General features: G+C 46.6%; 1 long non-coding RNA gene across 1 annotated transcript in view; it reads right to left on the reverse strand.

Moving 5' to 3' along the window:
• Positions 1 to 17,638, reverse strand: part of LOC146197452 (uncharacterized) — a 52,675-nt gene that overhangs the window by 23,175 nt on the left and 11,862 nt on the right. The window lies entirely within an intron of this gene.

The raw sequence follows: 17,638 nt of genomic DNA on the forward strand, positions 1-17,638 counted from the left end.
GCACTAAGACTGAACATTAAAATTTTAATTTATCTAACTTTATTATTTTCATAGAACCATTCTGTAACGTAAATATACCCGAATTAGAGCAAAATTAAACAGCAATCACCGCAGCGACGTATCTTTCACACTTTTTAAAACGAATAACTGTATTGAATAACTCTAAACACCCAGCAAGCACACATATACGCGCATCACCTCCTGACCCTTAGAGGTGGAGAGAGCGGTTCACTCTTTTGCCGCCTGAAAACTGTGGTCATCAGTAACACGGCGAGTTGAACGAGTTGGTACTAGTTAGATAAAAAAAAGCGCCACAAAGGAGACAAAAGAGAAGACCCGAGAGAAGATGGGACTAGCGCTGGGGGTCCCGTGGCAGGGCTCATATAAGAAGGGTCTTATAAACGCAGTTTTTTCCTCAAGAAACACACAAAACGTGTGCTCCTATTTCTGTCAGTGATTGGAAGACCAGTCATTGCAAGTTAGCGTTTCGTCTTGTATATTTTTTCGGGCAAGCTTTCAAACATTACACAAAGTTGCCCGCATTTGCGCCTGATTGAGCTCGAATGCAGGCAAAGCAGGCGGGGCGGCCACTGAGGAATTATGCTGCAATGACAGCAGTTTGGGTATATAAGGCTTTTCTGAACGTCCCGAAGCGACCCAGGCTATCAGGGAAGCAACTTAGAGATGGTCACAAGTAACTAACGGTAAGTGACACATTATCCCCGCGAATATCTGCTGTCTGAGTACACCTTGCTGCGCCGCTAAAATAGTAACACAGCGCCCTGTCATGCCACGACTGTTATAGCGACCCCCTGTTATAGCGATCTGCCAGAAGATCAAATCAGTCGATATTGTCGACCATAAACCCTGACTGCTCATTGGAGGGTCAAATTCTAAAGTTAAAACTCACCTACTTTGGTCATCTGATGAGAAGAGAGGAGTCGCTGGAGAAATATTTGATGTTGGGAAAGGTTGAGGGTCACCGGAGAAGGAGTAGGCAGCGAACGCGATGGTTAGATGGCATCCTCGAGGCGCTGTAGATGAAGTTATGTGATGTTAGGAAGATAGTGAGAGACCGGAAAGCGTGGCGTGATATGGTCCATAGGGTCACGAAGAGTCGGACACGACTGAACGACTGAACTGAACTGTTATAGCGATCCGACCAAAGCGCAGATCATGGCCGAAGGCGGCACTGCTTGAGTTCGTGCGAAACCGAAGCCGATGAGGAAGGCCAGTCACGGCGAGCGATAAGACTCACAGTGAAACCGAGAGAAAGCGTCCACTCGAAGGAAGGAGAGCTGGGAACGAAGAAAGAGACTGCAAATAAATAAAGATGGAGTTATGTATACAGTGGTCCAATCTTCCGGGTACAAGATTCTGATAATCGACCTAGCGTGTCTGCCCCATATGTGCACGCTAATGCACTCTGTGGCGATAAACGATTTGACCTGTCGGGCTGATCTCGAAGCAGAGCGCAGTCGATCGTGCTTTTTTATATGCGTGTCGATGTTCGTGCGTAGGGCTGCGAACCAGCGTAACGTCACGAGGCGCATTTGTCGTTCAGCGAAATTCTAGGCCGCCCGTTATATAGTATATGAAATGAGCTAGAGGGAAGGAACTAGGACGTCGTGGCGAGTCCGACCCATGTCCTACCATTTTTTAGAAGATGTGAACGTGTGGTTCGGCTGACAACGGTAACGTGATCGGGGCATCCTATAGCTGGAATCATTTCGTGAGCTCTTGCTGCGTCTGCACCTTTCCCTTCCTTTCGCTGTTATGTTCTGCTTCTTTTTTTTTTTCCTAGTCACGTTTTCCTTTTTACGCGTTAACGTAAAGCTTTCTTAACGCAGAAAAGCCGGCATAGACATTGTTCACCTTGAACGAATAATGCTCATTCGTTGGCAGGACCATATATTTCGATATTATTATTATTATTATTATTATTATTATTATTATTATTATTATTATTATTATTATTATTATTATTATTATTATTATTATTATTATTATTATTATTATTATTATTATTATTATTACGATATTATTTCTCTGCCTGCGACTGAAATTTCAGCCCCTGAAATGGCGATGAAAGTAATGCAAGGAGAAGTATGGGCAAAAGTATGAGCCTGCCATATCTGTTTCTCGTCCATGCTGTCCCAGTGTTGAACGGGTGGATAAAATAGAAAACATAACAGACATATTGCGTATCAACCGAAAACGTTGCACGCACCGAATCATCCACAAGCAATGCTCTTCGAAGGAGTCACTTCCGCCCGACTACCGGTCGTTACAATTCAAAGCGCCAAGGAAACTGTTGTCGCGCTCGTACTCTCTAGGGCAGGAAATGGCACCTAGAAGGCGACGATAAGTGTGCGCGAGTTCCTTGGAGCAAAGGGTTTCCCGCCTCTCTGTTCACGGGGTTGTTGAACACCGGCGGCGCCTGCCGAAATCGATCAAACGAGCAAGTACACGCTTTCAGCAGCAGGAGGGCGTATGCGAATGCCGCGACTGCTCATTTCCGCTTTGCGGGGGCCAGACTGCTCTAGGTGGCTTCTTATTGTATGGCTCGCCTTCCTTGCGCATTACCAACTGCCTTCATTATCTTCTTACATTTGCTGTGTGCAAAAATAAAAAAGAAAAAAGGTGTACCGAAAGTCTTTTATTTTCGGAAGTTTGATGACGCAGATATGATTACTATGGAGAGGACGCTGTTTTTCAACCAAAAACAAAATTCATTTTATCTTTCTATAGAGCAAAATAACACGACTCTTCAGAGCACCCGGAAGAATAAAAAAATGTCGCATCCATCTCGCACTGAAATATAATCACGTTCAACATCCGTTCGTCCTTTTTCCGACCTCTTTTTGGACAAACTGTATCATAGTATACACACTCTGTAAGCCTTCATCGCCTGGCTTTGGTAACTAATAAATGGAGAGAAGGCAAGAAGAGGCACAGACAGAGGAGTTCTCTATGGGGAAGATAAACCTCGGGGTTGTTCTGAACACAAGAAGTCATCATCCGTTAAACCATGGTACAGGGAGAGAGGAAATAGGAGAGAAGGAGAGCGCGGAATCTAAACTCTCTGAGCTAATACGCAAGAGGCGGTGGCAACGAGTCACTTCCGGGGCCGTGACCAAGAATGTGCTCTGCGCTCATGCTGTGTCCTGCTGAAGGCACAAGAAGCCGGGCGCGCCCTCCAAGCGGGTGCAAGCACCGGTTTCACTTTGTCACTGTTTTTTTTGTAGTTCACGCTATAGCGCGCGCCAAGCTGAGTGGCCTAAATATGCACGCGTGTCAGTGCCTTTTCTTCTCCTTTGTTCGTGTCCTCTGTGTTGGCTGGCACCCGCCCGCTGAGGAGCACTCTGCCTGTCCCGTAGGCCGCAGGTCTTGCCAAGCTTTTAAATCTTTCGTGTTCGCGCTCCAGTTTGCGAGTGTGTTTTTGAGACTGTGCGTTAGGAGCGAAAGGAGGAACCCTCTTCTTTTGGTGTGTCGAACAAGTGGACGAGCGGGGAACCTTAAATGGCAACTCCGCCGGTTTTTGAACATCCTGAGTTCGTAATCAGATAACATTCCTTAAAATCGCTCTCTCCGGTACAAAAATAAAAAAAAGCTTTTCAAAATAGCAGGTATAAGTTTTTAAGATCAAACACGATGAAAATCTAAAGCAGGTTTCGGCCAACGTATGAAATCGCGACATATCAAGCTATGACGTCACGGGTACGGTCGTAAAAGCAGTCGTGCGCGCTTTAATTATTAGATACAGGCGATTGTAAATGACGCCTGATGTCGCTATTTGTCTGAAATGACCAAAAACATCTCAAAATTTTCTCCTGCAGCAAATTCAGAGCGAATACAGACGGTCCAGTGACGTCACGTGCTCAGGTTTCTCGTAAAAATCTCACCGAATGATGTCACAAATCTGAAAGTTTTAAAATTCATTTGCGACGCAAAAACACATTTAAGCGCTGCAAAATTTGGCACACAATAACCAAATAAAAAAAAAAGAAACCTTGCCGTGAAAATTTCAGTAAATGCGAGGAAGTAGAAAAAACGGCGGAGTGGCCCTTTAAGGTCAGAAATAAATAGGCCGAGGTTTACAAGGCAGATTTGTTAAGAAGAATGCGGGCCTTCCAAAGACTGCGTGTTCGAAAAAATATGTCTGGAGCCCACGTACACAAGCTCCGACATGTATATGACATCGATTAACTGATTCCACTTACCACTGCATTAACACTAAGCTGAACTGTGAAAAGCCTTATTCACCGTTCGCGAATTAGAAGTACCGCAGCTCTGTCGAATATTATTATGTTGGCTGTCCTTGTACAACTATTTCCCGCCCTGCGAGAAGGACTAGCCGATGGTACTGTGAGGCGTCGATCGCTATTTATATGCTAATATAAGTAAAAAATAAAGATGTTCTTGAAAGAAATTACGGGCCGTTAGCTCATGCAGCTTGACCTAGATTCCAACGGACGCGGTCTCCTGGCGCACAAAGCATGAGAGACGAGAGATGCGCGTTGCAAGTTTTTGCTCAATAGAGCGATAAGCTGCTGTATTCGAACGTCTGCCCCCGAGAGCTGGGAATGGTATACTTCACCTTCACGAAGGAACACTGTCGCACAAAACTCTCAAGGCAAACTTACCGTATTTACTCGATTCTAAGCACCCCATTTTTTCACAATCGCGAAGCCCAAAGGGAAGCAGAGAGAGGGTTTGGAGATGCCTAGGTTCATAATATCTACCCCCCCCCCCCCCCCTCCCTCCCACCCCCCACTCTTCGACTTTTTTTGTCGCTGCGATGTCTCGACGAGACGGGCACAAGAAATAATTTATTATGCAAACAAACTTGCCAAACCCCTTTCACGTTTTCACGCTAAAAGTACAGGAAACACCAAAACCCAGCGCATGAGCAGAAGTGATAGGAGGCGCTGTTAATCATCGTCGACTAGTGTGCCTCTATGCCTCGATTTCGACCTTGGACAGATGACGCCACAGACGCTCCGGTGTCTAAACTGTTGTTAGTCCAAACAACATTACTAGCGCCACCACCTGCTTAAAATATAGAAACGTGAATTAGGTACAAAATTTATGGCACGGCGCAAGTGCACACCACAACTGAAACGCGTTGTGAGCTGTAATGTAAGCAAGGTATACTTGCCGAAGTATTTATCTACTTCAGCAGCGGTTAAATTTGACCGCACGTGCACGCCGGTTGAGAGGCGTTAAGGAATGCAATTAACCACTAACCCACGGATGCAGTCAGCCATGCGACTGAGTAATTAAAGCGGGTGCCGTTCATCGAAGGTCAAGCGTATAAGAGATCGCGCACTTATCCGCGTATATCTCGTTCCGAAACCTCTCCTATCTGGCACCAGTATCGAAACCAGCCAACGTAGTCCAACCGATTCTCCTCGCCAACGTAGCGGCTCCATCGCGTTCCACAGCGAAGCGATTTGCCCCAAGCGCTTGCAGCACGCGAGCTTTCACTGACGCAAGGCCTTTGATATGGACGACGGAGTTACTTTTTCATCGGAACAAGAAACCACGCATTCAGCGCTCGAGCAAAACACGGCGCGGTGACAAGAATTACATCGTCCGCACGAGCTGAACTGGCGAGCCGTCTTTAAGGAACATTCCGATGCAAGCAGCTGTTATACCCGGCCTACTTCTTTGCTCTCCAGCCTAGCCGCCCTTTCCCACGTATGTGCACCGGTCCAAATGGCTCTTGATAGCGCAGTATTCGGTTGTATAGCGCACTTGTTTGAATGTAGATATTACATAAGCAAAGCAATGTTTATCAGACCCTGTAAAGCTTGCCGAGGAATGTCTGCCAGACCGGCTTCGCAAAGAGCCGCGCAGGGCTCGAAAATGGACGCCCTAATCGGAACGGCGAGGTGCGTTTTTTCACCTAAAGCACTCGACTGCCGACCAATGATGGCATGCATTTTCACTTTTGTCATTCTAACGACGCGAAAACACCGAATTACTGAATTCTGCGCGTTTTTGAATAGGCCGGCACAATCCTTCGTTCGGTCGCTGAAGAAGGTGTTTCGAATCTCGTTAAGAGCCTGGATGCTTCATTTTGCTTTGGTATTATTCGCACTGCGCTATGTGAAGCAATCCCCTTATTTTGCTAGGTCTTGGAAGATCCAGACGTGTAGAAACGAAGCGCTAAATGCGTGAAAGAACGGGTGTTAGCGATTTAACTGCGTGTTTCCTAGGAGTGCAGACGCCTCTTTAACGGCAAATTAAGTTGCAGACGTGAACGGTGCAAAGGGAGTTGAAGAGTTGGCATTGCAGGTTAATCCATTGCTATGTTGAAGTGAATATCACGTGCACGAAACGATTGATTACACTCACACGAACGATGTGTAACGGTGTTGTAAATAAGCGAGGAAACAAACAAAAGTGCTCATGTAATGCTGCGATGTGTATTTCGATTTTACATTGGCCACCTACCCACTCCGTCCTTCAATTTGATTTTGCCATCGCCTTCTTGTCCCGCTGCTGTACCATATCGTGGAGGACGGGCAAAGGAGCTGAAGGGGCGGGTAGCGATTAAGTGAAACCTCGTATAAAGGAGCATTTTTACCGGCGCACTCAGCAGGAGTGAGAGTGTTCTGGAGGAAGTAACTTCCGTACCCAGAGGATGCCCGTAAAAGTTTCATTTTCTACTGCAACCCGCTAGCATCGCTGAAAGGTGCCGACTTCCCACATGACGCTACTTTGTTGTAGAAAGAAAACTGTGCTGCTATATCAGTGAAATTAGGATAGGAAAGACAGAAGCCAGTTCTAGCTCCGAATTCTTTCACTTCTGTTTCTTCTCTCTCCTTATTTACTCATTAGGTATACAGCATGACTGGACCCGCGATTTGTCACCGTGACCCGCCGATGCGTACGGGCTGATTGCACCGGACGCGACAGGTCTGTGTGACTTCCAGCATGTGGCGCCATCTAGCGCCGTCAAGGTGATTTGGGCATGCGCAGTAAAACGTGCGGTATAGGGGAGAAAACCTGGGCCAGGGGGCGCTGCGCCGCTCTGTGCGTCAGCGCCCTCCATGGAGACCCCGTCAAAATCTACGCGCAGCCCGGCCGCGTCGTCTGCTAGCCGCCGCTTAGAAAAGCATGTTGTCTGCTCCGCGCTGCTTTCTAGCACGTGTTTGCGCGCGCACGCTCGGTTGTTTCTCTCCTCCTCCGACCGCATTGTGGCCACCGTCGCGCTCTAACAATGAGGGGGGAAGAAGAAAGAAAGAAAAGAACTAGAATGAAAAAAATGATGGCGCACTTTTTTCGCGAAGCTTGTGTGGAAACGGTAACGGGATGGTTGTGGGCCTTTCTTTCTTTTTTTTTTTTTTTTGGGGGGGGGATATCTCGTACCGTTCGTGTGTCGTACTTCTCTAACTGGCGGTGCCGAAGCAGCCATCGTGGAACCGAGTCGGCCTCAAGAAACAGATATTCGTCATTAATGCGATCACTTTACGTCAATCATCCTATTCTCATACGCGATCCTGCTTCGGGAGCTCAAAACTGCGCGTTCGCTATAGGAGATAATTGAACTAGGAATTGCGCAGCGTAACAGTGGAATTAAGAAGACAAAGGTTTTAGTGGAGAGATGTCCCCGTCTGCATGGAAAGTCGTCAGACATTTCCTCGCTGTTCGTCTCGTGGAGAGGAAATTGCCGCACAAATGGCATGCCTCGGCTTCTGGGGAATGACCCAAGTCGTTAGGAACCCCTCATCGTTAAAGGTAGATAGGTCACTGATTTCGAACAGCAGCGCCGCAGCAGCGAACTTCCCCTGGCCGGTGTCGACAGGAACCAAAGGGTAAGGCGGCATGCTTTGTGCCTTTGTAGGCAACGCATCCTAAACGCTCCGAAAACAGGCCCCACGGCGCCGGCAGCACTGCCTAAAACGTTTGTCCCCAAAGAGCTGAATAGGCCCTTTTCAAGTGACCAGTCACAAAGGAAAGGAAGGAGCACTCGTCACTGTGTACAAGCCTATCGGTTATTCTCAACCAGAAGGCTGGACCCTTCATTCTGTGAACATGGACAGAGGCATCAAGAGGTGCCGCCTCAAGTCCTTCAAGATACCTGTCGTTTGCCTCCCGCCTTCAAGTAGCGAATTCGCGTTCATTTTTCTTTTATGTCTGAGCCTGCCAACTAGCGCTCTTTGAAAACAATGTCCGGCGAACAATTAATCATAGTTTCTTGCTCTCGAAAGCACCGACAAAAAACATGCCTCCAGCCAGCCTCTATGTCAGCCGGGGCACAGAAAAAAGCAAAATTAAGAAATCTCACTGGCAAAGAGTGCCGGCTTTGCGTGCGAAGACGCGCCACCAACCTCCCTCGTCCTCACTCTCCTTCTCCCGCTCCGCGTGCACGCGCGGCTGAACGTAGCACGCGCTCCCGAGCTATAGTGCTCTAGAAGATTGGGCAGTGTGACGACCGGCGCCGGAGAGCGGGCCGCTTTTGCGATGACAGGAACCGACTTCCGCGAGAGGGCGCGACCTGCAACAGGGGTGCCACGTTCGGCGCTCGGCGCGTAGCCGCTGCGGGGACAGCGGAGGTACAGATGAGCGGTGCGGTTCTGTTTGGAGCTATTTTCCAACGCCGCGCCATTGGTGCAGTATTTAATAAAGAGGCTACTTATTCCAGGGGCTTAAACTGATCCATGCAATTCCTTTACATCTCTGTGGAGACGCCTTGCACGCTTTGGTATTCCTTCAGAGCTGCGTGCGATGTTTGAATCGCTATTTGAAACTCTTTCAACGTTTTTTTATTCCTGCGGACAGCCACAAATCGTCAGATGAGATATTTGTACGCATTGTTTCCAACGAAGCGTGGACTTTTGTATTCGTTCTTCCCGTAAGGAGCGGTATTATACGCGGAGGAAAACAGTATACGTGAGAATCAATGCTTAATTGAGCTTTATGAGGGCTCTTTGCGAATCTTTTACGAACACCTGCTTATATTTTGCAGCTTTGCGCTTATCGATATATGACTGAACAATTATCTTAAATCATCAGCAATTTGTAATTTATCTCCTTAATTGGTGTTCTTTCTGCGCCTTAATCACCGCTTACACAAATTACAGTGCGCGAGCAAAACATATTTATTCTTAACCATATAAATTGAAGCATTGCACTGGGTACCGGCGAAAACAAACGAACATATACGCCACTCAAGGATTTATTTTTTGTTAGCAATTAACAAATACATATGTCACGGACAATTGTTTACGTGCCGCTCACGAAAGGGTGAAACAGTTGTACAGATAAAAAAAAAGTCAAGTACAGCTAGGGCAATGCTTCAAATAAAATACGAAAAATTAAACCAGTCACTTACGAAGGAATGCGGTTGTAGTGGGCACTTGAGTGTGGACGTTTAATAGCATATCAATGGTAGATGTACAGAGCAAATAAAAAAAAAAAACACTTATAATTGCGTGCCACCTTGGCAAGTACTGCGGTTCTTGTCGCGCACCGAGAGAAAACGGAAAAATGCGAAACAAATGAGGAGCACCTAATAAGCAAGTAATTAATATAAGGTTAAATTCAAATTCGGACACTAATGCGTGTTTATTTTCGAGTGTGTGGTACGAAATATGAGTAATCGAATGTATTAGTTAAAGGACTATAATGGGGCGACTAGGCGACTACTCTTTACAGAACTAATCAGGCTATAATTGTTTCCCTAAGAAAATTATAACAAGGTTGATATTACACGTGAAATACTTCCAAGGAAATTTAATTATATTTTCCTTTGGGAACTGTTGTCGCGTTTCTTTGACTTCGCAAAAAGCGAAGCCGCAAAAGCACATGAAATTTCATTACTTCAAGTGTAAGCTTTCTGTTCCAAGCAGATAAAATGTTTCAGCTTCAACACTCTACAGGAATGTTGCAAAACATGAATTGCGCAGGAGTCCAGAAAGACCACCCGAGTCAAATTGTTGGGCAAACTGTGACCTAGCTTCGGGCCTATTGCGCAGCTTTTGTTCATGGTGAGAAACCGAGTGCCGGTCTTACAACCTCTCTTTCGCAGCGTGTTAAAAGCTGATCGAAAATCCCGCCATATAGTAAACTAAACGTTTTGACGTTATAATAATGGTCTAGCGGCAGCGAATTACGCGCATACTATAGCATCTGCGTCTTCTATGCGTCGTTTTTTTTTTTTTTTTTTTTCAAAGCTATTCTTTTTCTTTTTCATTTTGTATGTGCACCAAAATATCCCTAGAGCGATTTTCTGGGAGTAAGAATCACTTGCATATTGCCTGTTGCTTGAGCACGCAGAATAAAAAAAAACTACTTAGAATGAAAACATTTTCTGGGACAATTGAGTTACCGTCAAGCTATAACGCATTGAGATTAAATGTCTTAAGTAAACACGCATCTCCGGGTATTTAAAGCCATCCGTTACTAGAAATTCCAGTTTATTGAAAGAAAAAAAAAGAGGTTTGTCCTTAGATTAACGTACACTTTCAATAAGTTGTTGACTCCTAAATATCGACAGTCATACCTCTACACGCGTTCGATTGCACGACTGAATTGTAGCTTAATTGTTTGTGCACTGCTTTCGTCTTGCCATGACTTCAATTGGTTTTTAAGCTCGGCTGTTTCCGTTTTTCTTTATTGCCTTTCATATGTCTCTATATTTAATTGTCCGCTTTCTGAGTCGTACGTTTGCCGTGCCGCACAAAAATTTCAACCCTTTCTTCACCTTCACGGTCGCTCTATTCACGATGCCGCATGCCTCCCACACACCCCTTTCTCTCTCCCTGTTAGGCGACACTTTTTTTTTTTTTTTTTTTGCAGTCTTTACCTCCTACTTCTTCCACGTTTCCAGACCCACTGTGTTCTGTTATTCAATAGCCTGTTTACCTGCTTGTCGTTCGTTTTTCATCTCCTTGCTATCATCTACCTTCAGCGGGATACTCTATATTTAATTCAATCGATCTGCAATGCCGACTTTTCTAGTGTTTTCAGGTGACGCAATGTAGTCGGCATGGTTTGCATGTCAATCAACGGAATATACCATTTTGGACTTAATAATTGGTTACTGATGACCAGCTGTATTTATTCAGCGCTCGAACGCATGTGTTGCACGTTTTGACTTCTTCATACATCCTGGCTCCACACCGCCCTCTTTTCAAAACGACTACATTCTAAAACGTGAATTAGGTGCTTTAGGAATGCTAACTCAAGCTGTACGGCAAATGAACCGTGCTGTGCGAGTCTGAATTCGTGCGCGCGCCCCTCTCCAAGCTGTTTTCTTCGGAGCCCAAGAGCACTATAGCCCAACTACTGTCATGTTGCTTCCCCGAGGCGTTGCCGACGGCCAAAATGGAAAATATGTTAGATGAGCGCTAACAGTACTGAGCCCCGTTAGTCGGCATATTTGTAAAATGTTGACACTAGCAGATCGAGACGAGGCACAAGCGAAAAAGAACGTACTGATCCGCCCCGCCGCGCAGCGCGCATACGCGGGCGCTCGGACGGCTGACACACCAGTTGCTGGTGGCGCCCTCTGCGCTGCGGCGCCTCCGTCATCGCAAAAGCGGCCCCCCGCTCCCATGCATTTCGCGCGCGGTCGTCACACTGCCCAATATTCTAGAGCACTATACCCGAGCGAGCAGGCTGCGCAGACTCCGCAGACAGCCGCGCGCAGCGCGGGCGCGAATGCGCATAGGTTTTGTAGTTCCTCTCCGCTCCGCTGGAAACCGAGCGCTGGCGTCGCGGAGCAAACTCCAGCTTTGGTCCCCTATTGCGGATCGCGGTGGACTAACACACTCTGTATTTATCACGGCGCAGTTGGGAGGGCGAGACAATGGTTACTTCTTTCCTCTCTCCGGAACTTCCTACTCCTCTTGTGCGCTTCTTCTAGACAGCGGAAAGATACACGCTTGGCGCGTCTGCACGTCATCGCTGTACACAAGCATCACAGAAGCGGAATATGTTTGCGCTCTTGGCAAAAACGTCATTTCTTCTGATGATGTGCAGGCTGTCTGGTTGTTTACTATCTGCAGCCGCGACGCTGTCATGCCGGTCTAATTTCCAGAGCGCGCCGCCAGTTAAAGGGTTATATGGCATCAGAGAATCGCCTTGTGCGTGCGATGCGGTATCATTGACCTGACACGGAAAATAACCTCGTACGTTGCGCAGATAAATGCGACCTCTTGTTCTACTAGGACGAATTCTGTTGCGGGCGCCTGGTCGCCGTCATAAAAGGCGCATTCCACAACCCGTAGACGCCCTCCGTTAAACATTCCCCAGCACACACGCAGTTCATAAAGGAGTCAGGTTAAACAAGGACGCCAAATATTTTTCTTTTGGTAAATACAGTAAGTAAGCAGCCAATCATATGAGTCAACCTCTCTGGTGGAACAGTAATTTGCATAGAGATGCTGAGCAGCCTGGAGGGACCGGGGAATATATAGGCCATGGCTACCAGATGCCTAGCTATAGCATGCCTGAGGGAGAACTTTCAAGACTTGACAATGCTGCATATTATTCTGTCTGCCAACCCGTGGTTTGGCGACAGCGTTTCATAGAGTGTCCAAGGCAGAAAATAAAAAGATTTGTTTATAATTAATTCCGAGTTCATCATCGATTATCACACAAAAAATTGCGCTCGAGTGGCAGCTACAAAATTAAGGTTTTTATCGATTCAGCTTCAGCGCGTTGTTCTATGTAGAAACTGCTCCAGCACTAAAGAGAACTCGTAATTTGCAATCATGTACCAACTAGCTCAACTTTCCGTATTACTGTAAAGAGAACTCAATTCGCACACAATGAAAATTACGTTGTTACTTCTACATTCAAGTTGAAAATGTCCCATGAGCGTCATCCGTCCAGAAAAAAAAAAATATTCAGGACAAAAGAAAAAGTATCTTTTTCACTTCCGCTAATTTTGCAGCAATCATTGTTTTAATGCAGGTGTGGGTTCCGTGAGACTGCACCTACCAGTACGCTATCGTTTTCTTAATGCTCCCCACCCTCTTTGTGTTTTCTTTAGCAGCTACAGGCGTCCCTCATCTATTATACACGGACCGCGGGCTCTCCGTCATCCCATCTGATCCGATTTCCCTGGCGTATTCGAAAAACAAGATGATATATTCGAAGACAACGACGGTAAGCGACGACGAAGTAGTGCATTTTATATATGCGAGTAATGAGGAAACCAGACCAAGGAAATTGACTCCCCCCCTCCCCCAACTCCTTTTTTGCTCTGGATCATCATTCTTCACGAGTTTAATCAAACTGCAGTCAACTTTCCTCGTATATGGATAGCACTGAGGCTACGTTCAACCCAACTTGTTTGCACGGCATTGCACACAAACGGCTGCTCAGATATTCCCGAATATGTGTGGCAAGGGAAATGAACCTCTGCAATGAAAATTCGACCCCGTGCATATTCCTGTACGGAATAGACAAGTTCTTATTGTTGCAGCGTGCAGTGAAATAGAACATGTTTCTTGGCCTATCCGTCTACGATGTTAAAAAAGAGCGCAGCCGTGATACATGTGGTAAGGCAGAAGCATTTTCCGAGCACCAAACGCCAGGCGCAGTCTTTGAGTCGGAAGGCACGTACGGAGGCGTTCTCTGGTGCGCGTTGTGTCGAGGGGAAACAAGCAAAAGACACAAAAGAAAGATTAGTACCGCTGTACAAGCATGTAACTGCGTGCAGTCAGATTCCCCAGGGGCAAAAATCGAAGGGAAGGCTCGTCGTCATTTATTATTCACAGAACTCACGCTGGAGCTGAACGAAATACGCACCATCCATCACTGCTGCAGTTCTGATCCACTGGGACGGCCGAGATCGCGCCTCTCTTGCCCCCAACGCCGGACCGCAGTCGTTAAACCGCAGGGGGAACACGCGCACTGAAGACAGAAGTAGAAGCGCTGCCCTTCCTGTGCAAGCACGGGGATTTTCGCACACACAGCTGTGAGCACGTATAAGAGGCGTCCGCTCTCTCCTCTCCTTCCGTTACGAGCGCAACGGAATGCACCAGTGCCATTTTTATGGACTATATATAGGTGGCGGCACAGTCGAGCCAAGATGACGATCATAGGAAGGACTTCGTCTATAATAATTCTGTTTGGAATAACGAGTTTCATTAAGCGCACGATTCAATCGTGTTGTAATTCGCTCAAGTTGAGCGCCCGGATCTAGCGAAATACTTTTACTAGTCGATGTAGAGTAAAGAACCGACGATAAACTAAAGTTCACCAGCGCTGAGTTTTCGTGCATGTCGGGAAACTTCAGAAAAATGCGAGCATGTAATGCTTCATTGCTACAAATTAGCAAGGCCTTGCGGAATCATTACATGATGCTGAGAGCTAAACTGTTTCGCGCGTTTTCGATCATAGTCTGCTTGAATTCAAAGCCAGGAAGCCGCCGAACCCTTGTGAATTTGAATCAACACATTTCGGGCTGGTTGGTTGTTGGTCAGGAGTGGAAAACAGCCGAAAATCACAACGGGCAAAGAAAGGGGAGAAAAGGCACGGGAGTTGAATAACACCTAAGATTTATTTGTTCTATCAGATCTGGAAACAGGAAGCGCCAAAAACAACAGGAACAATGCCAGACCGCCAAATCCCAGCAACCGCAGTAATGCAGGAAAACTAGAATCGCCCTTCTCCCGGTAGAAAACTCATCTCTTTCTCCAGAAGGGTTAAGCGCGGATGTGCATTCACAATCGTGGCAGTGGACGTCCAGATGGCCTGAGATTTGCCCTGTCACATTGTAGTTGGGTTTTTGTAATCTTTTATTGAGACACCAGCCAATTTATTCTTTATATCCACGGCCATAATACGGAGGAATTGGATAAACGACACCCTGAGCCCATGAAACTAACCGCTCGCGATGGTTGGTGGTGCATGCCACCACGTTGGTTCACTTTCTGCCTACGAAATTTTGTAAACAACTGCTCAGATGCCTCTTTAGAAATAAACCGGTTAACCTCAGGACAGCAGTGCATTTTCGCCACAATTCGCCCTCATTGCACCCGTGAGACATAGAGTTCGCACATTTCAATCCAATTCCTGCCATCCGCGCTCCAGAGTGCTGGTGCGAATGATAGCTACGGAGTGGCAATTTAGGCTGCAAGATATGCGCTCTTATTACGTGCATCGTAATAAACTTCGGAGTTATACTCCATCCATCAGATATGCCTAAGACCTCATTTAAATATTTCATAATTGCGACCCATGTATTAGTTCCGGGATAAACGCTGCAGGTATGTGTAGTTGATTCATGACCAGCAAAACACCAATACATCGGAAGCGAAGCACAATGAAAGTGCGAAGGAGAAAGGGTGGAGGGCCAGTGGCAATGTACTGGTACTATGACGTGCAATGGAAATATTCATAGCATCTATATTTGAGCGCACCACACACGAGCCATGGTCAGGTCATGCCGGCTCAAGGATGCGAGTCGTGTGCCGCAATTAAATCCGTATTCAGCGATTTCCGTTTCACAACAGCCGCACGCGGACGGGCTGAAGGTGCTCGGTTACAAAAAAACCCGCTCCAACAATTCTTGGCACGGAGCTGCAGTCACTAATGAGCGTGAAAGCCATCAAGAGGAGCCATTAGGAGAAGCGGTCCGGTATTCAAAGGCGCTGCTAACGTTCCCAATACTCAAGACGAAACGAAGCCTCGCACGGAGCCAAGTTTGACCGGAAGCGACGCGCCAAGCTTGATGAATTATCTCCAGCTTTCCAAGTTGCATGTACACAATAATGCTACGGGCGCGGATACCAGAAAGTGTTTTTGCGTATGCAAAACGGTTTAGTTTTACTTGTTTTCCTAATGGGTGCATTTGGACAATAGACTTTATTTTATATCTTGCCTCGTTTCCGTATGCTCGCCCTGTAGCTATTCGAGCGCATTCTGCTCTTGAGCGACCCACTGCTGCTGTGCGGGGTAACATCGAGAGGAAGGGGACGACAGTCATATGCTGTTGGCTCCGTCCAAAAACCGCTGTCAATCCCGCTACGTTCTGTTCTTTCCGCATTGGCCATGGATGGTGAAACGCGAGCACCTAGTATGTTTTTAATCAAATCCAGGGGACCCTAACTGAGTGCCGTTACCTGCTTGTGCGGCGCTGAAACTCTAGAGTTGGTCGGCTAGTGCCGGTGGCAATGGCCGATGAGCCATTGACGTGCGACTTGTGTTAACAAAAGATGTGCTCCTCGTGTTCCCCATCATCATTCGCGTTGTGTCGCGCGCGATTTAATCCTTCGGTTGGTCGTGCGACCCGCGAGCATGATAGACCGTATTCGCAAACGCATGCGCAGTTCTTGTCTCGCGCGCAGCGCCGTGGCCCCACTTTACAGCAGAGCTATGGCTTGTACTGAGATCATCTGATTAGTGCAGTATTTTATAATTATTGGTTGGTTGGTTAGTGGGGTTTAAAATCTCAAATCGACTCAGGCTATGAGAGACGCCATATAGTGGAGGGCTCCGGAAATTTTGACCACCAGAGTTCTTTAACGTGCACTGACATCGCATAGTACACGGGTGCCTTGCTTTTCGCCTCTACCGAAAAACGGCCGCCGCGGCTGGGATTCGATCCCGCATCCTTGGGCACAGAAATCGAATACCTTAACAATATCATGTAGACGCGCTGAACTTTAACTCAAGACGATTCACTAACACAAGACAAGACTGGTACGTGCGCGTACCAGTCTCGCACGTACCAGTCTTGTCTTGTGTTAGTGAATCGTCTTGAGTTAAAGTTCAGCGCACCTACATGATGATGGAAAACCAACTAGCCGCCATTACAGCATTGCTCACCTTAACTATACTGCACCACCGCGGCGAGGGATTTTTTTTTGTGTGTATATATAATGCAGCTCACTGTGTAATAAAAAGCTCTTGTGCTTTCAATTAATTGCGCGTCCTTTGCACCAGGACGAAGGAACAGGCGTACGATGAACGCTCAACTTGCTTACTATATAGCCCGTACCCGCGGACGAAGCGCCCTTCGATTATATATCACACACGCTGAAAGAAAAGCAATGCCTCAATTCGAAATCAACCAACGAAATCGAACGGCTAAATCGGTTATCAGCAATTCATTAAAACACCAAAAAACTTGTGATTCCAAGGTACCAACATGGCTCACACGTCATTATGACATTTAAAAAAGTAAAGTAAACTGAATTCCCTAAAAAGGAAATTGGAGGGGCTGGCAATCGAGCCTGGGACGCTACGGTCGCAAGTCCGAATCTCTACCTCTAAGTCTTGTGTGTGTTGTGGTAAATAAAATTAAAAAATATAAATAAAATGTGCCGTGTCTGTCAACTAAGTGATATGAGAAGGCACCAAGGCGCTGAAGTAACGCATTAACGCACAATCTCTCACTTGAATATTCGTGCTTGAGACAGTTTTGCATTGCTCAGTTGTCGCTAGTTGTCCCTCACGTACTTAAAAAAATAATAATAAATCATCTTCCCTTTTCCTTTTACCTGCAAGCTTTGAATAAAGCATTATAGCACTTATGTACAACTCTTTTATGCGAGAGCGTAAGAGCCCCATTGCAATGAAAACCTCATGACTGGTATAGACTTGCCATCTTTCTCCGGCCAAGGTTGGTACACGGTTATGCACAACTTAAACAGAAGACACTTGACAA

The sequence above is a fragment of the Amblyomma maculatum genome, chromosome 3, assembly GCF_055883805.1.
Source record: "Amblyomma maculatum isolate TAMU_Amacu chromosome 3, ASM5588380v1, whole genome shotgun sequence".
In the NCBI taxonomy this organism is placed as follows: Eukaryota; Metazoa; Arthropoda; class Arachnida; order Ixodida; family Ixodidae; genus Amblyomma; species Amblyomma maculatum.